Raw genomic sequence first — 27,871 nt, forward strand, 5'->3', positions numbered from 1 at the left:
CTGTGTCATTCTTTCAGAGGCTGTGCCCTGCCCCCTTCCCTCCTGTTTCAATAACAAGTGGAAGGACCCTGGGAGGGGTCAGGGCAGAAGACCCTCCGTGCTACAGGCAAAGGCACCGACCTCAGAGGTGATCCAAACTTGCTGATTGTCCAGGTTTGCCTGTGCAAAACATTTCTTCTGCATAATCTATACGATGACATCGGATTTCCTGGTGGTTCACAAGAAATGAAAACACTATATATTAGCTGTAATTTACAAGGTCCAAAGGAAATTTTTGGACAGATACTTAACTGTATTCAATTACTAGAAACGTCTGTTTGTTGTAAAATAAGGTAATCATCTTGAATAACTCTCTTTAAAATGAAAAAGAGGATTTCAAAACTTTTTTCCGTTTACATCAGAACGTCTTTAGCCAAATAAGAAGTTGAATCAGCCTTTCATGATTATATATTTCAGTTAGCTGCCTTAAACCCTTTCTGGAACAAGGCAGGGTACAATAAATAATATATATTTTAAAGTTAAGTCTGGAATATATCACAGTGAGCCTGCTAGTTAGGACCTGGGCTGCCATAGGTGTTCAACCGAGAACCTAGAAATGGTTGCAGCTTTTGTCAGGCAAGGAGTGGTTTGCATTGTTTTTTTAAGAAAAAGCAGAGACTTCCCTGGTGGTCCAGTGGTTAAGACTCAGCACTCCCCATGCAGGGGGCATGGGTTCGATCCTGGTTGGGAAACTAAGATCCTGCATGTGGCACAGTGCAGCCAAAAAAAAAAAAAAGCAGGTTTAAGACCTCACCCAATCCATTTGCTTTCAGTCTTTCAAGAGCTCTGCTTCTACCTCTCTGGTTTCCGCTTAGATCAGCTGACATCCAGAAGACCCCAAGGGGAATGCCAGAGGTATGTAGACATCGGAGCTTCTGAGGCCAGACTTGGTAAACCCTTTCTCTTGTAAACAAAGCATTCTCCTCTTTTAGGACCACCTTCCCCCAGAGAAAGAAGGTGACCCTCTCCGTAAGGTTTGCCCCAGGAGAGGAAGGAAAATCTCGACCCTGCCATTGCTTTAGGGGAAAAATTCTGTTGGAGAGTCTCCAAGGCTAACCTAACTAATTCTGTGGCACTTGAAGGATGGGGTTAAAATATAACAGGGAGGGGCATCCGTGGCAGACGGGAGAGCCACAGGGACTGGATTAGACACAAGACAAAAGGCAGAAGGAAATAATCTTTGTGTTTTTCAGCCAAGGACTAAAGCTCAAAAACCCATCTTTGATAAGGGATTATAAACCATGATCAATGGCAGAAAGAGGACAGTTTCATTCTGATCAATTGATGGCAACATAACGAAACGGTAGGGAAGTAAGGGCATGGAGTTTTGCACAGATAGACTCTGATGAATTTTCATCTACTTAACCCATGCTTTCCTGCCAAAGAGCTATAACCTATGTCGATCGAACAAAAACACATTTGAGAACATGCCGGGCACCTCTTAAACTGACAAAGGAGACAAGAAAGTTGAAACATTAAGGTTTAAAATAAATGTTGGTCGGTGGGACCATTAATAAAAAACTCACTGCATTTGGGGTGGATTTGTCCCACTCTCTTATTCTGACTTGAAAACACTAATAAAAAAATAATGTAGCTCTGAATGTAAAAACCATATTACCCCAGTCTTAAAGATTTCTCCTGTCAGGAAACCCCAGGGAGTTGTCAAAAATAAATAAAATCTAAGCTAAAGAGAAAGTTATTGAGAAGGCGGGTTATGGTAAGAACTTTACGTGTGGCAGCCAGGAATGCTGGGTTGACAGATGTAGCTAATTCTGAAAGAATAACTTCCTATTCAAATAACAAGTAAAAGGTGTTTAAAGAGAGAAAGGTTATATTTTACCTCAGCAAGTACAGCTTTTGGTGAGTGTTACATAAATATTGATTAAAAGCTCTGCGTCCTTTCCTTCACTTTGACAGATAGAAAGACTTATCGGGTCATCAGAGTTTTTCCTCCTTGGCTGGTATACTACAGACATTGGATTCACCGAGGCTCCTCTGCTATATTCAGGGGAAATAGGAGTTTAGATTTTATATAATTTTAATTCAAAAAGCGTGTGTGGGGGGTTGTGCTCGTTCGTTTGTCTTGCATTTTGCAGCAAAAGCAAATGGTCGTTTGATGATGACCATTGGTGTGGTAGTGTTTACTATGTACGGAGTTTAATTCATTCTTCGGGGTCAGATCACACAGGATGAGTAATTTTCCTGGGGGTTGAGTCCTGAAGAACCAAGTAATAGGAGTGTTTCTGTAGCTTCCTACAGGGCAGTTTACCAGCCGGAAACAGTTAGTGTAAGACACATCAGAGAGTCCCAGGCCGGACATTGGGAGGGATGACCAACCCAGAAGACTAGTTGTGTTCACAACTCACCTGGTCAAACCATTTTAACTCTCTGTCCTTTTATTTCCTGCTCTGTTAGGAAAGCACAGTCCTACCTGTCTTATCAGTCTTTTAATGTTGACACTGATAACAGTAGTAATAGTAACTAATAATAGAAGTAATTATTCTAGTCACATTCCAGTGTCTACTGCTGTGTAACAAACTACCCCAACCCCAGGAGGCTTAAAATGATCACTGTTGGGCTTCCCTGCTGGCGCAGTGGTTGAGAGTCCGCCTGCCGATGCAGGGGACACGGGTTTGTGCCCTGGTCCGGGAAGATCCCACATGCCGCGGAGCGGCTTGGCCCGTGAGCCATGGCCGCTGAGCCTGCGCATCTGGAGTCTGTGCTCCGCAACGGGAGAGGCCACAACAGTGAGAGGCCTGCATACTGCAAACGAAAAAAAAAAAAAATCACTGTTGTATTTTAGTGCCCAATTTTGTTAGTCATGAATTCAGGCGGGGCTTGGCTGGTCGATTCTTCTGTTGCACGTGGTGTTGAGGGAGGGAGGTGCTTAGTGGCACTCAGCTGGCAGATGGGCTGGTCTGGAGGAACTGTGATGTCTGACACCTTGGCAGGGAGAACTGGAAGGCTTCACTCAGCTGGACTGTGGACCAGAGTGCCTCCACAAGGCCTGTCTCAGGGTGGGTCATCTTATTTGCTGGCTCAGGGTTCCAAGAGTGAGTGTTCCCGGTGAACAAGGAACGGGCATGGCCTTTCATGACTCAGCCTTGGAAGTCACACTTTTCCTGTCTCCTAGTGGTCAAGGCAGTCAGAGAGCCTGCCCAGATTCGAGCATGGGGGATGTGGACTTTCTCTCCTCTGCCCGCCCTGACCCTGCAAAGGGAGGAGTGAAAAAGTTTTGCAGCCCTGTTTTAAAACTACCACAAGCAGTAATAGCTAACATTTATTGAGTACTTCTTATGTGCCAACCAATCTCTATGAACTTTATTTGTGTTAAGTTAATCCTTACAACAATCCTGGGACTTCCCTGGTGGCTCAGTGGTTAAGAATCCACCTTCCAATGCAGGGGACACGAGTTCGATCCCTGGTCCGGGAAGATCCCACATGCTGTGGAGCAACTAAACCTGCTAGCCACAACTACTGAGCCTGCAAGCCACAACTACTGAGCCCGTGTGCCAAAGCTACTGAAGCTCACCTGCCTAGAGCCCATGCTCTGCAACAAGAAAAGCCACCGCAATGGGAAGCCCGTGCACCACAACGAAGAGTAGCCCCCGCTGGCTACCACTAGAGAAAGCCCACACGCAGCAACAAAGACCCAACACAGCCAAAAATAAATACATAAAATACATAAACTTATTAAAAAACAAACAAACAACAATCCTATCAGATAGATGTAGGCCCCCTCCTCCCCACCCAACCCCACCCCAGCTTGGGCTTGCAGGTCGTAGGGTCCAACCCACACTTGTTCAATGAATGAATGAGTAGTCTGTCAGAATCTGCTCAGATGGTAAGATACAGTTAATTGGAAATTTTCATTTTTTCAGGAGAACTCTGGCAGACGTTTGGTCCTTGCTTTCTTCCTGGCCAACAGAATACCAACTCTGTCCCAGTGACGGGCAAGCCCAGAGGAAGGGGGTGAATCATGACAGGGATCCCAGGCCTCTTTCCAGTCATTGACCTAGCGGTGAGTGTGTGACCTAAGACACAAGGGCAGTGTGCTGGGGCTTCTGGAGGAGATGCCCTTCCATGATGAAAGAGGTCCAGGTGGTGACCAACTTGTCCCAGTCTGCTTGGGAACTACCAGGGAAACTCCCCTTTAGTCCTGGGCAAAGGGGGATGGCTGGTCACCCTGGCAGTCGACCACCTTTTCTTCCCTGTTTGAAATGTTGTGTCTGCAGCTGCAGAGGCATCTTAGGACCGCGAGGTGTTGCATTTAAGGATGAAAAACTAACTTACTGAGAACAACTAAGCAGAAAAAGAGTCCTCAATGACATGCCTGAGCCACGTGAGAACAACCATGGCATTTTCTACTTCTCACTTCTTGTGATGTGGCATAATCAATTGTCTTTATTGCTTGGGCCACTCTTAGGTGGGTTGGCCATTACTTGCAGCTAAAACAATCCTAACTGATACAATCAGTGGAGTGCAGGGGAAAGTGTCAGCAAAAATAAGGCCAGTGGAGTCTCAGTGATGCACAAGGCAGGAAGGACCTCTGAGTTCTCCACGTCGCACAAACGCATCGGCCAACAGTGGGAGACCTCGGGATCCGGCTCTCAGGCTGGAAACCGCTCAGGCCTCTTGCTGTCATAGGTGCCGCCCTACATGCCCTCTGTTCAAATATTGTCCAACAGAGAAATCCTGTGTTGAAAAACTCCTGCACAATTCAACTTCGCGTTTTACTTGCTGCAACAGGCAGAGCCATTCTTTGAGAATTTCCACTAAACAAATAAGCCTTCACATTTCGTTTGGTAAGCCGTGTGTGCCGTGCACATGAAAAGCTGAATCACGTGCGTTATTTTGTCTTGATGTGCACATTTTCACGGCCCAATAGAGGTGTGTGTGGTTTGGCTCCGTTAAAAAAATTCCCCACCCTTCCTTGTAAGCTTCGAAACAAAAGTGCTCTCTTTACATCTCTCTCATCGACCTCTCGTCCAGAGCCTTCCTGTGAGCTGGATTGAATGAGTGCTCTGAGTTTCAAAGGGAGGCTCCCAGAGACGCTCTGGGCCTCCTGCACCCCAATTCGTTTGCAATTATGGTGTCGTGTACCTTTTGTCTCCTCTCCAAGTTAGAAGTTTCCTCTCGTTCTCCATTCCTCATGCCTCGGATGATCTTGGCAGCTTCCCTGGACAAAAAGGAAGAGCAGAAGTTGTCACCCTGGAGTTCAAATCAAACGGATGGATCAGCTCGAAGATGCACGCCGTGATCCACGCCTACATGTGTTACGGAACCCTCGCAGGGCGTCCACCCTCGGCGCTATTGACACTTGGGACTCGATCATTCTTAGTGGGAGGCTGTCCTGTGCACTGTAGCATGCTTAGCAGCACCCCTGGCCTCCACCCGCTAAAAGCCAGTAGCGCTCCTCCCCCCGGATTGTGACAACCACAAATATTTCCAGATATGGTCCCCTGAGGGGAGAGATCACCCGTGCTTGGTTGAGAACCACAGATTTAGGGGAACATAGAAGTTATAACCCAGAAGTTACAAGGTTCATCGAAGCTCACTGCTCCCATACTAGGGCTGGGGATGCACATTTGGGAGAGGTTAAGGTAAGTGATTGGTCAGGATGCCCAGTCAGCTCAGTTTTGGGTGACTGGGGGGAAAAGGGGAGGTCATTTTGCAAGTCCTCCAACATGTTTGATGAAGAACGTCCCCATAAGTCCCAACCCATTTTGTTTGCGTTTGATTTGGGGAATGATCTCCTGAGGTAAGCGTCCATGGGGTTGTTGGCACAGAGGAATCAGACATGGTCAGGCTGAGGCTCAAGTTCACCGCTGAAGCCTCTGCTAGGCTGGCTTTGGGAGCCCCGCACACATCAGAGACGCAGCAGTATCGCAGGTTAGAGAGGGGAGTGTGGAAGGCCTGGGCCTGCTCTCTAAAGGGAGCCAATCATTGGGGTAAACAGCATGGGAAGGCGTCTGTTGCCCAATTATGAGCTCTCTGGGTGCCGGGACCAGGAAGGCTGGGGCCAGGAGACAGAAAAGGGCAACACAAGGGCAGCCCAGTGGGCTGGAGGTGATGCTATGGGGGTCTGAAGGGGGCCGGGCAAGCACGCCCAGAGGGGCCCGCACGGAGCTGGCGAGGGCGTGTGAGGACCCTAGGACAAGAGGGGGCAGGGCGGGGATGGGGCCACACTGGCCTAGGCAAAGGGGCTGAGGTGGTAGTTCAGTGTCCTTTCCAGAAATAGTGACTGAGCTGGGAGGGGGCACCCCATCCATTTGGGGGGCTGGTGGGAGACGAAATGGAGAGGTAGGGGGAGGGAGCGTGGAGGAGGCCAAGGTCCCGATGTGGCATCAGGCAGGGGACCGCCGAAGGGCTTCTGCACAGCATCCAGCTTTGCGAACACCAGTGACCAAGCGAGTGGGGTTTGGGCCGGACGGCAGGGGTCCCACAGGGGGCCAGGCCGCACTCAGCTTACACCCGCCGGCTTCCCACCCCTAGGAGCCTCCTGCTGTTCACCGGCACCCTCGAACCTCCTGCTTGTGTTCTGTTCACTTTAATGGCGGTGAACAAAACACTCCTCCACAAAGGCCCTCAGCGCCACACCACATTTATCCTGGGAGGACGATGTGATCGATGCAGACACGAGGGATCCGGAGTAATTAGGTAAAAAGCCCCTCTGTCTCTTAAGCACCACTTGGCTGGGGCTGTTTCTGCCGAAATCATCTGGAGATCGGCCTGGGCTCTGCAGGCCCCTGGATGTGGGGTGTGGGAGGGCCTGGCAGCGGCTCCTCCCACCTCTGGGGAGGCCAAGGTGGGACCCCAAGGGCAGGTATTCTGCAGGGCAGTGGGCTGGGAGGCAGCTCTGCGTCTAGGGGTCAAGTCCTGGGGTGTGTTTGGAAAGTGCCTCCTCTGTCCCGCCTCCAAGTCCCTGGACCCCATGGTGCTAGGGTGACGGCACACATCTGTGGGACAGGCACCCAGGATCACCGCTTCCTCTGATGCCTGGCTCTGTGCTGTGAGCAGCTGGTCCCTGCATACCCCCAGGAGATGCTTCTTTCCAGGGAAGATGTTGGGTCCCTAGCGCTCATCCCTACCAGCTTCCAGATGCAGCGAGAGCAGGGTGTCCACTCCGTGGGATCAGCTGTCTCTGTCATAACCACACAGAGAGGGTTTCCTCCCAGCTGTGGACGCCACGCTTGCCCAGCTTTGGGGTCTTGGTGGGGTTTCTCTGTAACCCTCCTGTGAGCGGATACGCCACTTCATTATTGTTTCTTTTCTTTTTCTTCTTAAAAACTTTTTTTCACTTTCTACTTTATATTGGAGTGGAGTTGATTAACATTGTTGTGTTAGTTTCCCGTGTATGACAAAGTGATTCAATTATGCATATATGTGTATCTATTCTTTTTCAAATTCTTTTCCCAGTTAGGTTGTTACAGAATATTGAGCAGAGATGATGGGCCACCTCAGTAAATCCTCCACATTCAAAGCAGTTTTTAGGGCCCACAGGCCAGACAATGTCCTAGAGGCTGGGTGCGAAGGTCACTGAAACGCAGCCTCAGGCCTCCCAGCGCGGGGAACGAGGTGGGAAGCAGACGGGCACTCGAACAGGATGCAGTGCAGGTTGGCGAGGGCTTCGCGGGCAGCGGTGCATCTACCTGCAGGGTTAGAGCGGGCACCCCAAGAAGGCAACCTGCGGGCTACATCAGGACGGCTACGGGAGCCTTCCTCACTAGGAAGGGGGGCATCGTCGGAGGAAAGGTCGGACGCACGTAGGTCGGAAAGGGCCCGGAACCCTGTGGGGTGGAAGGGGAGGGACAGAGGAAGGGAACCATTTCCACCTTGGAGCCCCGCTGCTCACAATTCAGGTTCCCGGAGAGAGACTCCCACGGGCCAGCTCCCACCCATCCTGTGCCCAGCTCTCGGTCTTGGGAGGGCACTTAGATCAGCAGTCAGGGTCGCTGCAAAGGTGAGGGTGATTCCCCAAGAGAACAATCCTGGGTGCTATTGGCAAGGGGGGTGGGTGGAGGGTGGAGTGTTGGTTATGGGGGAACAGAGGGGCAGGGCGTTTGTCCCCCAGGCCTGGGGAGTGACGGGACATGAAGAGTGGGCAGCCCGTTGGCCATACCAGCAGGAGAGCCCGGGTACCAAGGAGGCAGGAGATAGTGGTGGGGTGGAGGCAGGGGCATGGCCTGGCTCTTCCCCTGGGGTCTTCCTCCCAGGACGTGCTGGTGTTAGCTTCTTTTACTGAGAACAAGCCGATTTACTAAGGGGCTTTAATGCACTGCCTGGTGACTCTTCACAATTCCACGAGGCCAGAGATCTTTCCTCACTTTATGATGGAACCTGGAGTCTTCAAGTTCCTTCCCTCCGTCCTCATGGCTCTGAGATCCCCTTGACACCTACACATCCCTGCTGAAACTATTGGCTGCTCTTCTAGATGGGCTATTTAACTCATTTAGCAATAAATCGGTAAACTCAAATGTTTCCAAAATTTTTACAATACCCTTTTTACGGGAACTGTGTTGGGGCCCAGGCAGTGTCTTAAAACCAGAGCTACGACATACCCTACGAGCCAGGGGGCGCTGCTCTTCACCACCACACCTGGCAAGGCCCCCTGGCCAGGGTAGAGGAGGTGGCCAAGGAACCCAAGTGGACTGGAGATGCAATAAACAGCATCATTCTTATTCTATTTTAAAATTAACTTTTTTTTGGCGGGGGGGGGGGAGAGTCTGGGTACCAGAGCTACGTGGTTGAAAAACCAAAAGAACACAGAAAGTAGGAAGTGAAAACTGGCCTCCCTCCTTCCCCCTCCCCCTCCCTCCTTTTCTTCTGTACCTCTCCAGAGTTCCTTTAGAAAGCATCATTTCCAGACTTTTCTCATTCGCCTTCTAGGCTGCACATCACCTACTCAGGAAACCCAGCATGTTTAGTACATGTCAAATACACTCTTCAACTCAGAGAAAAATCTCTCTCTAAGCCCCTTGAAGGAGTTTTAAAATCCTGGTCTGAAGAATCTTTGCTGAGGGAAAAACATTAGGCTCAAACCTTTGTTCATCGGATAAATTAAATCAAGACCTAAAGTCTCCTTGGAAATGTAATCTATCATCTAGGAAGACACCCCCTGTTTCTTTGGCTTCAAAACACTGCTGTTTTGTCTAACAGTCAGAAAATAGATTCATAAAGCCCAAGGAATCCTTTGTGTTTGGAATTGCCTCTGTAATAACAAGATCTCCAGATGGCCCGTCTCTGCCCTTTTGTCACTGGTGTTAGCCACCGGAGCTGGTCCCATTGGGCTGCTGAAGACGGCACCAGAATGCCCACGAGTGCGGGAGATTATGCTTTTCTATGAAACAAAAGGAACCAAATCTCCTCTCTCTGCATCTTGACAGGCTTGGCATTTGCTCAGCAAGAGGTAGTAATAAAACATTTTCAAAATGGGGCCAGTTCCTGAGAGCTCATAAAAGACACAGAAAGGAGCACACTCGCTTAAGGGAGGTTCTGGATTTCTAACAAGCAGCAGTGAGCTCTGAGGAGTTTGCAGGGAAAGAGGAACTGTCTTGCCAGCATTCAAGACTTGGAGGCCGCTGTGACCGACAGAGCAGTATGAGGCCCAGCTGCCTTCCTTGGGGTGTAGAAATTAAGAAGAGCCCAAGTGACTCGGCTGGGAAAATGGAAAGGGAGCCTGTGTGGTCCTTCAGCGATTCCAACAGAAAAGCTTCTGCCCTTTTAGATTCCTTAACCTCAAAGGCCAGCAGCTGGCAAACTATGACCTATAGGTCAAATCTGGCCCGCTACATGTTTTTATCAATAAAGTTTTATTGGAACACAGCCACACCCATCCACAATTGTGACAGAGACCCCTGTATAGCCTACAAAACCCCAAATAGTCACTGTCAGGCTCTTTACAGAAAGTTTGCTACTTATTGTAGGCAGTAAAGAGGGGCATTGCCTGTAAGGAAATCTGTGAGGCATTTTCCTGGGCTGCGAGGTTACCTGAGGAGTGCGGACAGAAAGAAATATGGCAGGTTGTTTCCCACGGAAATAGAGAAGGAAGAAGCCAAGAACAGAGCCCCACAGACTCCACAGCTGAACTGTTTGAAGGAGACCCCAGCCCAGAGAGGCCAGCCTGTGGCCATGGACTTGGCCTGGATATGCGGGTGGGGCTGGGAATTACAAGAGGGTCACCAGGGCTGCTTCAGGGGCACCTGGCACCAGAGACCCCTCAGAGCTGTCATGTCTCCAGGGGAGACGACAGATGTGCAGCACTTTAACCCCAGCCACCTGGGGGTCCTCAGAAGATGGGCTCTGGGTGCCAATGTCTCAGGCAAGTTCAGCCATAGACCATCCCCCAAACACACTCCTCCTCATTCTTCCAGGAGCTTCCGTGGCCAAGGGGACGGTCCCCACCCACAGCCGACCGGAGTCTCTGAGGGTTTTACCCTCTGCCTGAGTACGGAGGAGGCGACCCCTTAGGCCAAAAGAGGGTTGCAGGACAGCCCAGCTCTCCTCGGGAGGGGGGACCCACTGCTGAGCTGGTGACCCTCCAGGGCTGGGTCCGTCCACTTGAAGAGCATCGTGTGCTGGCCTCACGCCTCCATCTCATGCTTCTCCCATTTGGGTAATTACAGACCCTCTTTCATTTTTTTGTCTTCTAAAAAATTAACTACATATTTATTTAATTATGTCTATAGATACCAGTATTACTATGTGTCATGAACTGTTCTGAGTGTTTAACCAAAAAATAACTAAATTAACCTCCTACCCATCAGGGTGAAGAGATGGCATTGGTGCTGCCGAGGAACACAGGAGGAAGAGGGAGGCAAAAGAAGACACGGCAGGACTTCCTTGGTGGCACAGTGGTTAAGAATCCACCTGCCGATGCAGGGAACACGGGTTCAAGCCCTGGGCTGAGAAGATCCCACATGCCGTGGAGCGACTAAGCCCATGTGCCACAACTACTGAGCCTGTCCTCTAGAGCCTGCGAGTCACAACTACTGAGCCCGCGAGCCACAACTACTGAGTCTGCGTGCCACAACTACTGAAGCCCGTGCTCCTAGAGCCTGTGCTCAGCAACTAGAGAAGCCACCGCAATGAGAAGCCCGTGCACCGCAACGAAGTGTAGCCCCTGCTCGCCGCAACAAGAGAAAGCCCGCTCATAGCAATGGAGACCCAATGCAGCCCAAAATCAGTCAATCAATCAATCAAAAAAAAAAGACACGGCAGGGGAGAACTGGAAGGTGAGAAGTAAAGGAGAGAATGAAGAGGAAGGAGAGGAAGAAATACAGAGCCGGGAAGGGAGTGAAGGGGGGAAAGTTGTACTTTTCACGAATGAAGCCGTGAGACCCCAACTGTAGAAGCTGTGACACTCTCAAGCCCACAGATGTGATGATTCCTGACATAATGATGATCTCTTGGTTATGAACAAAACAAAAGACAGTCTTCCCTCGATTTACATGGTGGTCACATTCCTGGAAAACACAGAAGAAGATTCACTTTTTGCTCATATGGAGATAGTTTCTAGGCCGACTTGCAAGCAGGTTTCCATTTACATGATGGCGTGTGGGACAGGGGACAACTTTTTGTTGAGAGCTACTCTCTTGTACCTGGCGGGTCCCCTAGATGCTTGGAAGGCCCCTTCCCCCTCCCCCTTCCTCCTCCCCTCCCTCCTCCTCCCTCCCCCCCCCCCAAGGTGCCAATCAAAAATGCCTCCTCCAATCTCCAAAACAGCCCCTAGGGGGCAGTACCGCCCCTGTTGGGATCAGGTACCTATTGGACTATCTATCACGTATCTACTCTGTGTGTGTGCCAGGCTGGGGAGGGGGAGGGGGAGGGGAGGGGGAGGGGAGGGGGAAGGAGGGCTGGGAGCATGAATGAATGAGCCTTAGTGTCCTACCCCATGAAGCAGGTACTCTCCTTAAGTTAGGGGTGCCAGATTTAACAAAGAAAAATATTGCATGGGATACACTTATGCTAAAAACTATTTGTTGTTTATTTGAAATTCAGATTTAACTGGATGTCCTGTTTTTTTACCTGGTAACCCTACTGATAATACCAAGATCAGGGGGACATGATGGGTGGTGCCTGCTTAAGGACCGAGGGGACCCAGAGGAGGGGTCTGCAGGGAAGGAGACTTGGAGAGTGTTTCAAGCATTGTCGTGGCCTCTGCCATTTGCACAGTTCGCCATATGTGGTAGCTCCTCGAATGCTCACACTGATCTGTGGTGGACATCATTATCCCCAGCTGGCCAGTGAGGCCACTGAAGTGCTAAGAGGTCATGTGACTTCCTCCAGACACACATCCAGTAGGGGCAGGAGAGGGGTCGCTGATGTGACTCTCCCCACAACTGTTTGCGGGAGCCCTTGCACCCCAGGGTTGGGTGAGGTGTGTCAGAGAAACCTGCTGCTGGACGTGGTGTCCACAGGGAGATCCAGTGTCAGGGATCCTGGCTTAGAATTGGGGTTTAGCGAGTGTGGCTTCGAAGGGGGTGATGGTCTGCGTGGCTATACAGACCTGAGCTGCCTGGGGTGTGAGAAGTAAATTGCTTTCAAGGAGTCTGGCCCACCTGGAAGAGAAAAGGATAAAAAGTGTGTACTTGTTCTCAGGAAAAAGCGCAGGTGCCTACAGCACAGTGCAGCACCCATCGCCCTGCACACTTGGCTCCCCGGCCCTATCCCGCTGCCCCCCCACCCCCGCCTTAGCAGCCCCTTCCTCTGCAGGGGCAGGACGAGACAAGGATGTCCTCTCGAGATGGACAGGGAAGACACTGGAATCAGCAGCCTTCGTGCTTAGCAGGCTTAACTGGACTGGCTTCCAATGAAACTCACATTTCATATCTTTAGGGGATGAGTTCACAGTTAGTGCAGTGTTTTCTCAACTAACAGCAGGAGAGGGAGAAACTGGCCTGGGACCTGTTGCGAGTAACCGCGTCCTGTCCCGTGGGGACCCAGCAGCCCCAGAGCGGGGTGGGAATTCGGTGGAGGTTATCCTTGACTCCCCAGGAAGAGCAGGGAGAAGTTTAAAGGAGCTGTAGGCTCAGTTAAAGCCTCTCATTTCTCTCTTCAGAATGTTCCAGGGAAAAACCAGACTGGATTGGTGAACAGCCTGAGTGCAGAAAGAAGTAGAATAGATTTTGTTTCTTTATGAAAAAATAATGTCAACTTTCCCCTGATTATAAAAGCCTTTTAGAAATGCCGGCATTACAACACTCTGCTTGCTGAAGAAAATTTAGGAAAAATATAGTAAAGTAAATCACGGGAAATAAAAATCACCTGTAATCTTGCTAGACAGAGTAAGTTCATTTTCTTCTTTTTTTAAAAATAAATTTATTTACTTATTTGTTTTTGGCTGCTCTGGGTTTTAGTTGCTGTGCATGGGTTTTCTCTAGTTGTGGTGAGCGAGGGCTACTCTTCATTGTGGTGCACGGGCGTCTCATTGCAGTGGCTTCTCTTGCTGCGGAGCACGGGCTTCAGTAGTTGTGGCTCGTGGGCTCTAGAGCTCAGGCTCAGTAGTTGTGGTGCACGGGCTTAGTTGCTCTGCGGCATGTGGGATCTTCTTGGACCACGGCTCGAACCCCTGTCCCTTGCATTGGCAGGCAGATTCTTAACCACTGTGCCACCAGGGAAGTCCCCCAGAGTAAGTTCATTTTCTAAGTAAAAAGAAGAACTTAAACTAACCGCTAACAAAACATTGCCAGCTCAGTCAGCCCCCTGTGGGTGAGTAGATGACAATCATTTGTTATCAACAAATGGTTTGTATAAAAATAGATACAGAGCTGGTTTTAAAAGATTCTTGAAGACATTGATATCTCCTTTTAGTCTCCTTACCTATGAGTTTTCTTAAGCCCTTTTTTTAAAAAAAAATTTATTTATTTATTTATTTATTTATGGCTGTGTTGGGTCTTCGTTTCTATGCGAGGGCTTTCTCTAGTTGCGGCAAGCGGGGGCCACTCTTCATCGCGGTGCGTGGGCCTCTCACTATCGCGGCCTCTCTTGTTGCGGAGCACAGGCTCCAGACGCGCAGGCTCAGGAGTTGTGGCTCACGGGCCTAGTTGCTCCGCGGCATGTGGGAACTTCCCAGACCAGGGCTCGAATCTGTGTCCCCTGCATTGGCAGGCAGATTCTCAACCACTGCACCACCAGGGAAGCCCAAGCCCTTTTTTTTTTTTTTTCCATAGGTGTTCTAAAGGTAAACTTTAGTGCAGCTCTTGTTAAAATAATTAAAAAGCAATGAAGTTTTGCTATATGACTCCTAACATAAGGCTCCATATTTCAAAAATAGATAAAAAATTGCTCTACTCAGCCATAAAAAAGAATGAAATAATGCCATTTGCAGCATGGACCTAGAGATTATCATACTAAGCGAAATAAGTCAGAGAAAGACAAATATCATATGATATCACCTACATGTGGACTCTAAAAAAGTGATACAAATGAACTTATTTACAAAACAGAAATAGACCCACAGACATGGGAAACAAATTTGTGGTTACCTAAGGGGAAAGGAGGGGGAAGGGATAATTAGGAGTTTGGGATGAACAGATTCTCACTGCTATATATAAAATAGGTAAACAGCAAGGACCTACTGTCTAGCACAGGGAACTCTACTCAATACCTTGTAATAACCTACAGTGGAAAAGAATCTGAAAAAGAATTTACATATACAGATATATGTATATATATACACAACTGAATCACTTGGGGGTACAGAGGAAACTAACACAGCATTGTAAATCAACTTACACTTCAAAAATAAATTAATTAATTAATTAATTTAAAAATTTTTACATAACCGGGATGGGAGGCCTGGGGGAAGCAATGAAACCTCACTCACGGTCATTCTCCAGCTTGGTCAAGCGTTAGCCAACAGCCAGGACATTTAAACCTCAGTTTCCTTTTCTGTGGAGATACATCAGAATCGCCCAGCAGAGGATGCCCATGAGAACCACACTGGTGAGCTTTTAAAAATACACATGCGGGGCTTCCCTGGTGGCGCAGTGGTTGGGGGTCCGCCTGCCGATGCAGGGGACGGGGGTTCGTGCCCCGGTCCGGGAAGATCCCACATGCCGCGGAGCGGCTGGGCCCGTGAGCCATGGCCGCTGAGCCTGCGCGTCCGGAGCCTGTGCTCCGCAACGGGAGAGGCCACAGCAGTGAGAGGCCCGCGTACCCCACCCCCACAAAAAAATACGCATGCGCAGTCCCTACTCGGGGGATTCTGGCTCCGTGGGTGGGCCTGGGGCAATTGTGGAGTAGGAGAGAGAGGGGGTCTTGGTATTTCCAAAAATTAAAATATATAAGCTTACAACTAAATAAATGACATTTAAAACAAAGGTTGCGGGACTTCTCTGGCAGTCCAGTGGTTGAGACTTCACCTTTCAATGCAGTGGGTGTGGGTTCAATCCCTGGTCTGGGAGCTAAGATCCCACATGCCTTGGGGCCAAAAAGCCAAAATATAACACAGAAGGATTAGTGTAACAAATTCAATAGAGACTTTAAAAATGGTCCACATCAAAAAAAATCTTTAAAAAAAAAAAGGTCATACATCCTGGCAACTCACAATTTCCTACCTATTTTAGTACATTTTACTATTCCCTGTGCTGAGACGTCATTTGTGTCTGTTGCATCTGTACGCGGCACTGGCAGCAGCTCCAACTCCCCCTTCCGTGAGCCACACCGGTATCTTGAAATCAGCTGCCTTGGGAGTTTTTACACCACAGAAATTGGCAGATGCTACAGATCTTCTCCCCCTTGGCAATCCAGTTGTTCAACACTCCCCAGCACCCCACTGTCCCCAGTGTGATGCAGGGTTAATTCAGAACACTGTTAATAATCAGGGTTTTTACAATGATCACTGACTCATTTTTTAAAACCCTTGACCTGAAGATTAGGTTTCTCGTTTTCACTTGCTGAGATGGGAGTGCCTCCGGGGGAGACTGGCTCCGAGGCTGCAGTGTCTCTTTCGCCGCACTTTTCTTTTAAAGACAGATGTTTGCTCTTGTCGGGCGCTGAAGAAGCAGGTGTGTTTGTTCAGGTCTTTAAGGCATCTTTAAAGCAAATAGGCTTGATAAAGTCTTTTCTTTTCTCTTTCCTTCATTCTCCTGTTACTCATATAGATCCAGGTCTTTCCTCGGGCACAGAGCATGCTGGCTGTGTTTGTACATTTCGGCAAAGAGATAATCGTGGAAGCCTGGTGTATAGAAATGGGCCCTGTTATGATGAACTGTAGCCCAGGGGGTGGTCAGCTACTTCCTCTCCTTTGAGATTTTGGTGTTTGGAAGATTTTCACTTAAACTCCCTTCCCCAGCTTGGCCTGGCTCCTTTGTTGCCTTATTTGGAAAGTATACCAGCTATTGTGGAGTAATAATACCGGAGGAGAAATCAATTCCCTCCTTGGCCTTCTGTGGAGAGTTCAACCTTGCCTGGGGTTGGGCCCTCTGCTTTTCAGCCTCAGGTATATTTTGTGGCACATTAAGGGCTGATGTGAGTGGATTGTTTGTAAAGTGCTAAGTTAATTGGTGTTCAAAGTGAGCCGTTTCTGGGGTGCCCCCCAAATGGCCCACTCTTCCCTGCCCTGATTCTGAACCAATTGAGAGATGAAATGAAGGGGTAAGTGGTCCCAAAGACCACCTTTATAGCTGATAAAGGCCAGGTTGAAGATATGGCTTGTATCTGTGAGCAAATAAATTCCCTAATACGAAGACCAAATTGAGCAGGGATGTGTGGTGGATCTGGGCACCCCATGGAGGTACAGCGCACGCCACGGAGGTACAGAGCACTCCAAAGAGGGGATCTCTCACTGCTCATGACCAGTTTCTCCTTCTAAACGCACCAGCCGGGAAGGAAAGTGAGCGACGGGCAGAGAGAGCCGGGAGTTAGGCCAACGCGCCCCCTCACCTGGAAGGAATCCTGAGGGGCTTCCCACAGGCACCCCCAGCCTGGCCTGGCCAGCAACTACAGCTGACACACATCCTTGCCTTGTAGTCACTCTGGAAAACTCCTTTACGTGAAAGCTCTGCTGTGCCTGTGCTAGACCAGATTTACCGAATGGAAAGGGGAGACCCCTGGTCATTTCAGAGTGCTTTGGGCGGAAAAGGGGATACTGTAATAAAAGTTAGCTATACCTACAAACTTAAACGTTCTGGCTTCTTTTACTGGGTTGAGTAGTATCCTCTCAAAACTCCTGTCTCAAAAGGAGCCTCGGAATGTGGCCTGATTTGGAAATAGTGTCTTTGCAGATGTGATCAAGGTAAGGTAAGAACATCCTGCATTAAGGTGGGCCCTAAAGCCAAGATGACCAGTGTCCTTAGAAGAGGGAAATGTGGACACAGAGACACAGACACAGGGAGACGGCCATGTGATGACGAAGACAGAGACTGGAGTTGTGCTGCCACAGGCCAAACAGCACCAAGGATGCCCGCGAACGGCTGAGCTAGACGAAGCCAGCAAGGATTCTTCCCTGGAGCTTTCAGAATGGCAAGGCCAGCATGGAGGCCCTCGAAGCAGCAGGAGGTAGGTTTTCTTTGGTGGAGAGAAGATGAAGGAATGGCCAGGATCAGGTGTCACTGGACCCGTACAAGGTGATGGCAGGGGGTGGGATGCCCTATGGCTTAACTTCTAGCGAAGCCCTGCATCGCCTAGATACTTGCAGCCCTCCCCAGTCTGTCAATCACATCCCTGATGGGAGCGATTTGCCTGTGGAAATACCTAGCTTCCTCCTGGGTTGCTGTGAAGAGTGGCCACACAGGCCTCCAAAGGCTGTTCAGGACCCTCGAGGGCGCTTTCCCTGCGTGTGTTGCGTAATAGGAGGGGTTGCCTTCCATCCTCCCTCCAGCCCAGAATCCTGACTCTCTTCCCAAGCTTAGCCTTGGCAGGAGGGGAAACCTGGCTGAGACTTTTGTTTTTGTAACTTTCTGTTCAGCTGTTTTTTTTGTTTTTGTTTTTTTAATCGGAGCATAATTGCTTTACAATGTTGTGTTAGTTTCTGCTACACAGGGAAGTGAATCAGCCAGATGAGATCACACATCCCCTCCCTCTTGGACCTCCCTCCCATCCCCCATCGCACCCAACTAGGCCATCACACGGCACAGAGCTAAGCTCCCTGTGCTATACAGCAGGTTCCCACCAGCTATCTATTTTACACATGGTAGTGTATTTATGTCAAACCTAATCTCCCAATTCATTAACCCCAACCATTGGAGGGCTGTAAGGGACTTCCCTTTATGGACCAAGCCGGTTTGGGGATCATTGAACAGTCATTAAAGACACAGGGACCTTCCAGATGCTACTGAGGAGCTGACAGCTCACTCAAGGCCTTGGCCAGGTACTGTGCTGTCACCCTTGACATCATGGGGGGCTGGGGACAGGGGACCTGAGCTACAGATCTTGCTACGTCATTACCAAGTTTAATTTTCAAGATCATGGAAGGTACTGCAAAGAGAAGCTTCCATTGCTAGAGACCTAAAACCCTTTCCTTACAGCTTGTTTGTTGTAGGTAGAACACGTGTCGAATTCCCCGTCTGAGGCCAAGCGGAGTGTGTTCGTCAGCAATGGGTGGAGACAAAACTGGTCCACGCTGGCGGGCTGACGAGCTGCCTCTTGGAACCAGTCCCTGTGTGGAGGCGAGGCAGGGATTAAGAGACTGAATTTGACCTTGGACATTCAAATTCTCAGCCCTCAGCGCTGGCCTGATTCTCATCTCAGCTTTATGCTTTCTCCTCTGGGGAATCAATGCCTGCCTTTGGAGTCTGTTTTCCATCCTAAATTCTGACCACTGAGAGAGAGGACATTTATTAGGTTTTCCCCCCAAAATGGTCTGATTCTATTGCTGAAAAATTACCATGGCCATTCTCAAGCGGAATATATTTCCTCGGAGAGTTCTTGCCTCTTGGTTAAAGGGGGGAAAGATGCATTTTTCTACCTAATCCTGCTGTGAAAATTTTTCTGCATTCAATGTATTCATTCAGATAACACCTCTCAGCCTTCACATTTCTCACTCCTAATCTTTTATTTATCTTTTTTGAGATTTATAACTTACATATGCATCTGTCCCTTTCTTTAAATTTATTGCATTGCCTCATCCTCCTTCCCATCATGCCTCTGCAACCAATCCTGCATGCCCACTAGGAATCCTTGGTGGAGCCCACACACTCAGCGCACGCTCTGCTGCCCTCTCCCTCCCTTTGCCCAGCGCATTCCATTTTTCTAGTTAAAACATCACCTTCTATTGATATATGAGGTTTGTTTTGTTTTGTTTTTTTGGCCACACCATGCGGCTTACAGCATCTTAGTTCCCTAACCAGGGTTCGAACCCGCACCCCCAGCAGTGAAAGCGTGGAGGCCTAACCGCTGGACAACCAGGGAATTCCCAAAATGTCACCTTCTAAAAGGTCTTCCCTCTACTCAGAAATGATGTTCATTTTTTTAAAAAATTCACTACTTCTGGTATGTTTTGAAAACAAAGCAGATTCTAACAGTCATGAAATAAAAACCACCTTCTTTCCTTTCATCTCTAATCAAGGGCATTTATACTTGAAACAACAGATATATAAAATATGAATGATCTTTGCTAGAGCCTTTTTTTAAAGTACTAGGAAAATCAGCAGTTTCACCGTCATTTCTCTTATTGAATCTGCAATGTGTGTTTGTTCTTGTGTTTAAGACTCTTCTATTTTGCTAGAGAAAATAAGAGAAATGAATAAGGAGGATAGATGAAACCGTGCATAGAAGCAAGTAGCTTGTGATACCCGTTAGCCATAGATAAAGTAAAGCATTTGTGCGTTGAATGGAGTTAGAAGGGATGAAAGCAAATATACGTGAGGAACTCAGTATTCAAGAGGTCTTAACTCAGCCACCCATTAGGGACAACTTCTCTGGTTCTACGTGTGCTTCGCCCCCAGAAATGCAGGTAAATCCTGCAGCCGTTCAACAGGCTAATTGATGAGCTGCAGCTATTGGCCCAGTGAACTTGCTCCTGTGATTCTTCAAAGAGCAAGGTCACCTGCCGTCTGCTGAGCCTCCTGGTTCAACTATAGGCTGGTCCCATAACCACACCATCAGCAGGGAAGGCTGACGTGGCAGATAGAGAGGTTGTGTGAACGCTGCATAGTCTAGGATTCAGGTGTGTGGTCCTTCCATCCCACCAGCATCTGATCCTGAGTCAGTCAGCCAACCCCATACCTCTCCCCTTGTTTTTTGCTGCGTGTTTTGAGTTGATTTAATAAACTGTGTGGTTGGAGCATCTTGGCTTGGTCTGTGAGCCTTTCTGTTCCATGACAGCCTGCCCAGAGGGGCTTTTGGAGGCTAGCACTGCATCAGTGACAGGATCCTTCATCAGGCTGAGACAGCAGATATTGCATGGATGTTCCCCAACTGTTCTGTGGACACTGGTCCAGAATGTATCAATCAGTGTTCTCCAGAGAAACAGAACCAATAGGATGTGTATTTATATATTGTGATAGTTAATTTTATGTGTCACACTTGACTGGACGAATGGATGCCCAGACTAGCTGGTGAAACATTATTCTGGGTGTGTCTGTAAGGGGGTTTCTGGAAGAGATCAGCATTTGAATTGGTAGACTGAGTAAAGCAGATTGTAATCACCAGAGCAGGTGGGCATTATCCAATCCACTGAGGGTCCAAAGAGAACAAAAATGCAGAAGAGGGCTTCCCTGGTGGCGCAGTGGTTGAGAGTACGCCTGCCGATGCAGGGGACACGGGTTCGTGCCCCGGTCCGGGAAGATCCCACATGCCGCAGAGCGGCTGGGCCCGTGAGCCATGGCCGCTGAGCCTGCGTGTCCGGAGCCTGTGCTCCGCGACGGGAGAGGCCACAACGGTGAGAGGCCCGTGTACCGCAAAAACAAAACCAAAAACAAACAAACAAACAAAAAATGGAGAAAGAGGGCAAATTTGCTCTCTGCTTGAGCTGGGACGCCCCTTTTCCCCTGGCCTTCAACAACAGCACTCCTGGTTCTTAGGCCTTTGGACCTGGACTGGAATTACACCACTGGCTCTGCTGGGCCTCCAGCTTGCAGATAGCAGGTCACGGGACTTAGCCGTCATAATCTCATGAGTCAATTCCTATAATAAAGCTCTTTCTATATGTTCATAGACTGGAATATATTGGACATACTGCCTATTCACTTCCAGGCCAATGAAATAAAGCTAATATTGCAATAAAGCGTCACATTTATTGTTTGGTTTCCGGGTGCATATAAAAGGTATGTTTACACTCTACTGTATTAAGTGTGCCATAGCATTATGTCAAAAAAACCCAATGCACGTACCTAATTAAAAAATGGTTTATTGTTTAAAAATGCTAACCATCATTCATCTTCAGCAAATCATAACACTTTTGCTGATGGAAGGTCTTGCCTTGACGTTGTTGTTTGTTTTAATTTTATGTTATGTGGGTTTTTATTTTATTTTAAATTTATTTATTTATTTATTTTTGGCTGTGTTGGGTCTTCGTTGCTGAGCGTGGGCTTTTCTCCAGTTGCAGAGAGCAGGGGCTACTCTTTGTTGCGGTGAGCAGGCTTCTCATTGCGGTGGCTTCTCTTGTTGCGGAGCACGGGCTCTAGGCACATGGGCTTCAGTAGTTGCAGCACGTGGGCTCAGTAGTTGTGGCTCGTGGGCTCTGGATCACAGGCTCAGTAGTTGTGGTGCACGGGCTTCAGTAGTTGTGGCTTGTGGGCTCTAGAGCGCAGGCTCAGTAGTTGCGGCACATGGGCTTAGCTGCTCTGCGGCATGTGGGATCTTCCCGGACCAGGTCTCAAACCCATGTCCTCTGCATTGGCAGGTGGATTCTTAACCGCTGTGCCACCAGGGAAGTCCCTTGCCTTGATGTTGATGGCTGCTGACTGATCAGGGTGGTGTTTGCTGAGGGCTGGGGTGGGTATGGCCGTTTCTTAAAATAAGACAACCATGAAGTTTGCCACATTAATTAACTCTTCCTTTCAAGAATGATTTCTCTGTAGCATGTAATGCTGTTTGATAGTATTTTACCTACAGTAGAACTTCTTTCAAAATTGGAGTCAATCCTGTCAAACCCTGATGCTGCTTTATCAACTAAATTTATGTAATCCTTCTAAATCCTTAACAATCTTCACAGCATCTTCACCATGAGTAGTTTCCATCTCAGGAAACTACTTTCTTTGCTCATCTGTAAGAAGCAACTCCTCATTTGTTAAAGTTTTATCATGAGATTATAGCAATTCAGTCACATCTTCAGGCTCCACTTCTAGTTTCCACCACACCTGCAGTTACTTCCTCGGCTGAAGTCTTAAACCCATCAAAGTCACCCATGAGGGTTGGAATCAGCTTCTTCCACACCCCTGTTAACCTCTTCCCATGAACCACAAATGTTTTTAATGGCATCTAGAATGGTGAATCCTTTCCAGAGGTTTCCAATTTACTTGGCCTAGATCCATCAGAGGAATCACTGTGTATGGCAGCTATAGCCTTACAAAGTGTATTTCTTGAATAATAAAACTTGAAAGTCAAAATGATTACTTGATCCGTGGACTGCAGGTTGGAGGCTGTGTTAGCAGGCATGAAAACAACATTAACCTCATTGTACATCTCCATCAGAGCTCTTGGGTGACCAGGTGTATTGTCAATGAGTAGTAATATTTTTTTTCTGAGCAGTAGGTCTCAACAGTGGGCTTAAAACATTCAGTAAGCCATGTTGTAAATAGATGTGCTGTCATCCAGGCTTTGTTGTTCCATTTAGAGAGCACAGGCAGAGAAGATTGAGCATAATTCTTAAGGGCCTTAGGATTTGGGGAATGGTAAATGAGCATTGGCTTCAACTTAAAGGCACCAGCTGCACTAGCCCCCAGCAAGAGAGTCAGCCTGTCCTTTGAAGCTTTGAAGCCAGGTGTTGACTTCTCCTCTCCAGCTATGAAAGTCCTAGGTGGCATCTTCTTCCAATATAAGGCTGTTTCATCTATACTGAAAATCTGTTGCTTAGTGTAGCCACCTTCATTAATGATCTTAGCTAGATCTTCTGGGTAATTTGCTGCAGCTTCTACATCAGCACTCGTTGCTTTACCTTGTGTTTTTGTGCTATGGAGACAGCTTATACCTCATACCTCATGAACCAACGTCTGCTGGCCTCAAACTTTTCTCCTGCAGCTTCCTCACCACTCTCAGTCTTCATAGAATTGAAGAGAGTTGGATCTTGCTCTGGATTAGACTTTGGCTTAAGGGAATGCTGTGGCTGGTTTGATCTTCTAACCAGATCACTAAAACTTTCTCCAGATCAGCAATAAGGCTGCTCTGCTTTTTTATCATTTGTGTGTTCACTGGAGTAGCCCTTTCAATTTCCTTCAAGAACTTTTCCTTTGCCAGCACAACCTGGCTAGCTGATACAAGAGGTCTCGCTATTGGCCCATCTCAGTTTTGACATGCCTTCCTCACACTGTGCTTAATCATTTCTAACTTTTGGGGTTTTTTTCTGTTAGTCAAAGTGCAATTTTATTCAGGAAAAAACATAACAATGATCATACTTTCAACTTTTGATTAACTGTAGCAATCACACATAGTGAGTCATGGCAAGTTTACACTATACCATTCATTCAGTTTATCAGCATGCCTCTCTAGCCCTGGTCTTATAAAAAAAACTAATGATACCCTCATGTCCTTGGTTTATGGTTTTACACATTATTTCCCTTAAACTACCCTCTTGCTCCTTATTTTATTCTATTTTTTATTTTTTTTTTACAGTAGGTCCTTGTTGGTTATCTATTTTAAATATAGCAGTGTGTGCATGTCAATCCCAACCTCCCAATCCATCCCTCCCACCAACCCTTCCCTGCTGGTAACCATAAGTTCCTTCTCTAAGTCTGTGAGTGTTTCTGTTTTGTAAAGTTTAAATAAATTTTAATAAGTTCATGTGTATCCGTTGTTTTTTTTTTAGATTCCACATACAAGCGATATCATATGATATTTGTCTTTCTCTGTCTGACTGACTTCACTTAGTATGATAATCCCCAGGTCCATCCATGTTGCTGCAAATGGCATTATTTCATTCTTTTTAATGTCTGAGTAATATTCCACTGTATATATGTACCACATCTTCTTTATCCATTCATCTGCCTATGGACATTTAGGTTGCTTCCATGTCTTGACTCTTGTAAACAGTGCTTCAGTGAACATTGGGGTGCATGTATCCTTTCGAACCATGTTTATCTCTGGATATATGCCCAGGAGTGGGATTACTGGATCATATGGTAGCTTTATTCTCATGTTTTTAAGGAACCTCCATACTGTTCTCCATAGTGGCTGTACCAATTTACATTCCCACCAACAGTGTAGGAGTGTTCCCTTTTCTCCACACCCTCTCCAGCATTTATTGTTTGTAGATTTTTTGATGATGGCCATTCTGACTGGTGTGAGGCGATATCTCTAACTTTTGATTTAAAGTGAGAGACACATGACTCTTCCTGATGCTTATAGGCCATTGTAGGGTTATTCATTGGCCCAATTTCAATATTTCTGTGTCTCAGGGAATATGCAGGTCTGAGGAGAGGGAAAGAGATGGGAGAAAGCCAATTGGTGAAGCATTCAGAACACACACATACACACACACACTCACGCTCACACACACACACACACACCTCCACACCATTTATCAAGTTTGCCATCTCATAGGGGCATGGTTTGTGGTGCCCCAATACAATTACAATAGTAATATCAAAGACCACTGATCACCATAACAAATATAAAATAATGAAAAAGTTTGAAATATTGTGAGAATCATCAAAATGTGACAGAGACATGAAGTGAGCAAATGCCGTTGGAAAAACGGCACCAGTAAACTTGCTTTGACGTAGGGCTGCCACACACCTTCAGTCTGTAAAAAAACACAATATGTATGAAGGGCAATAATGCAGAGCACAATAAAAAAAGTATGCCTGTATATGTTATTGGTTCTGTTTCTCTGGAGAACCCCGACTAAGAGATAGGTAGATAGATGCTTTAAGGAATTGGCTCACATAATTATGGAGGCTGGCGAGTCCAAATACCTGCAGGGTGGCCCAGCAGGCTGGAGGCTCAGGAAAGGCAGATATAACAGCTGAAGTCTGAGGGTCAGCTGCTGGTAGAATTTTCTCTTTCTCGAGGGAGGTCAGCCCCTTTTTGCTCTATCCAGGCCTTCAACTGATTGGGTAAGGCCCACCCACATCACAGAGGATCACCTGCTTTTCTTTCAAAGTCCATCCACCTAAATGTAAATGCCATCCAAACCCACCCTCATAGAAACATCTAGAAAAATGTTTGACCAAATATCTGAGCACCGTGGTCCCGCTAAGTTGACACATAAAATCAACCATCATAGGAGGAGGGCTTGCAAATGTGCTGTAGCACCCGGTAAAAGGGTTCTGTGCTCAAATGAGTTTAGGAAAGACTGGGTTAAGCAAAATTATACTGGTCTTATTTTATGAAAGGACTTCTCAGCATCTTTAATGGGCAGGATAGAATAGGACATGTTTCACAAACTCTGTTCCTGGAACCCTCTTTTACAGAGCATTCCTTGGGACAGGTGTTCCTCAGAACTCACTCTGGGGAATGTGGGTCTAAGGCCACTCAGGAAACCAGGCAAGAACTTTAGGGGGTCTGGGCGAGAAAGGCCAGGTGGGTTTCCAGATGCTGCTGTCCCAGCTGTGCTCTTCGTTGGAATGCACTTCCTCAGGCAAGAATAGCATGGATGCAGCCAGAACGAATGGACCTCAGCACTCCTGACTGCTGGGTCATCATTACTTGTGTCGCACCCAGAAAACTATGTCTTTCCCTAAGATCTCCCATAGAGGTAGAAGGGAAGATTGCAACATGCAATATTTGGGACATACTCATACTAAGAAATTATTCATTCTTTATCTGAAATTCAAATTTAACGGAGTGTCCTGTATTTTACCTGGCAATCCTGTTCCTTGCTGATACTCAGCTACACCAAACCCACTCACCTCAGGGCCTTTGCATGTGCTCTTCCCTGAGACTGACCTGCCCCTCCCCTAGCACCCTCACTTCTTGTTGCCCCCCTCCTTTAGGTCTTTATCCAAACACCACCTTCTCAGCAAAGACTTCCTTCTCTTGTCATTCTCTCTAAAGGGGTAACAGCCTCAGATCTTCCTATCCTGTTCCCTGTGTTATTTTTCTCCTCAGCATTTATCACTGTCAAAGCTGCCTTGCAGTTTGCACCTTCATCTTGTGATTGTCTCTCTCCCCCACTAGGGCAAGGATTCCTTTTCTGCTCGCTTCCCTGCTGTATCCTCTGGGCCTAGAACAGCGCCTGGCACATACCAATGCTCAGTCAAAACTTGCTGAGTGAGGGACCTGCAGCCCAAACTAGATGACAGAGATGAGTGAAAGGTTCATATTTACACTTCCGTGCTTGTGTCTTTGCCACAGTGATTTGTTACCAAAGCACCTCTTGACTTCCTTGGTCTCCTTCCATATTATCAAAGTGCCTCAGGGTTTTGTTGTCTGCTTGTGGCTTTTTCTCCTACACTTTCTCCCGGGTGTCCTACCTTACCTGTACTCACCAAACCATTGCCAGGTCTCCGCCTTCGTCTGCGCTGTCAGGGCAGCCTGACAGTAAGGAAATAAGCTGTAGGTTCTAATGCCAAGTGTGGCCCTGGATCAGATGTCCAGCCTACAGACCTTCCCAGGATCTGTCACCCAGGCACCTGGCCACGACCTTGCTTCTTCTAGACTCCTTCTCAGCCTTTCTTCACATCGCTGGCTTTCCCTCTCCCTCCCCTCTGTCCCCGATTCCTCTAGAATCTCTACTCTTTGGTGTTTACTTCTTTGGGGCTAGTTCAGCCACACTGTTATGCTCTGTGACCTGAACACGGACCCTAAGTTCACCTGGCATTAGTGAGCCAAGTGAACTTGCAGAGATCTCCTCACTTCTCTGACCCTCAACAGATGCTGTGGCTGTGATTTCACAGGGCAGGGGTGGGGGTCGGGAGAATAACCCCCTTCCCCGTGGTCATGATGCTCCCATGGGGCAGTGTGGCAGGCACCGTGCGAGCAGCAAAGGCCATCACAACACAGGGATGCACATTCCTCAGTCGCCTGCTCTCGTATTGTCTCTGCAAAGAACCAGCTTCACACAAATACTGTGGAGGGCACAGGGTACCTGTTTTGAGAATTTGGAGTCAGGGAGGTGGCCCTGGAGGTGTTCAGACACCAAGGCAGGTTTGGGGATGGCTCCCACCTGCTCTGTGATTTTTTTTATTGTAAAATACACACAACATAAAATTTACCATTTTAACTATTTTTAGGTGTACAATTCAGTGGCATTAAGTACATACATTCATAAAGTTGAGCTCCCATCTCCAGAACTTTTTCACCTTCCTAAAGAGGAACTCTGTACCCACTAGCTGTCCACTCCCACGTCCCCTGACCCCTGGCAGCCACCATTCTACTCTCTGTGTCTATGAATTTGCCTCTTCTAGGTACCTCGTATAAGTGGAATCATACACTATTTGTCCTTTTGTGTTTGGCTTATTTCACTCATTATGTCTTCATGGTTCATCCATGCTATAGCATGTGTCAGGATTTCATTCTTTTTTAAGGCCAAGTAATATTCCATTGTATGGTTGTACCACTATTTTAATCCATTCATCTGTCAGTGGACGTTTGGGTTGCTTCCACCTGTCACCTATTGTGAATGATGCTCTGGACATTGATGTACAAGCATCCATTTGAGTCCCTGCTTTCAACTCTTCGGGGTAGTATATACCTAGGAGTGGAGTTGCTGGATCATGTGGTATCTCTGTTTAATTTTTTTAGGAGTTACCATACTGTTTTCCACAGTGGACACACCATTTTACATTTC

This window comes from Delphinapterus leucas, chromosome 4, assembly GCF_059928025.1.
Source record: "Delphinapterus leucas isolate spDelLeu-1000000601 "Yukka" chromosome 4, BTC_Dleu_Yukka2, whole genome shotgun sequence".
Classification (NCBI taxonomy): domain Eukaryota; kingdom Metazoa; phylum Chordata; class Mammalia; order Artiodactyla; family Monodontidae; genus Delphinapterus; species Delphinapterus leucas.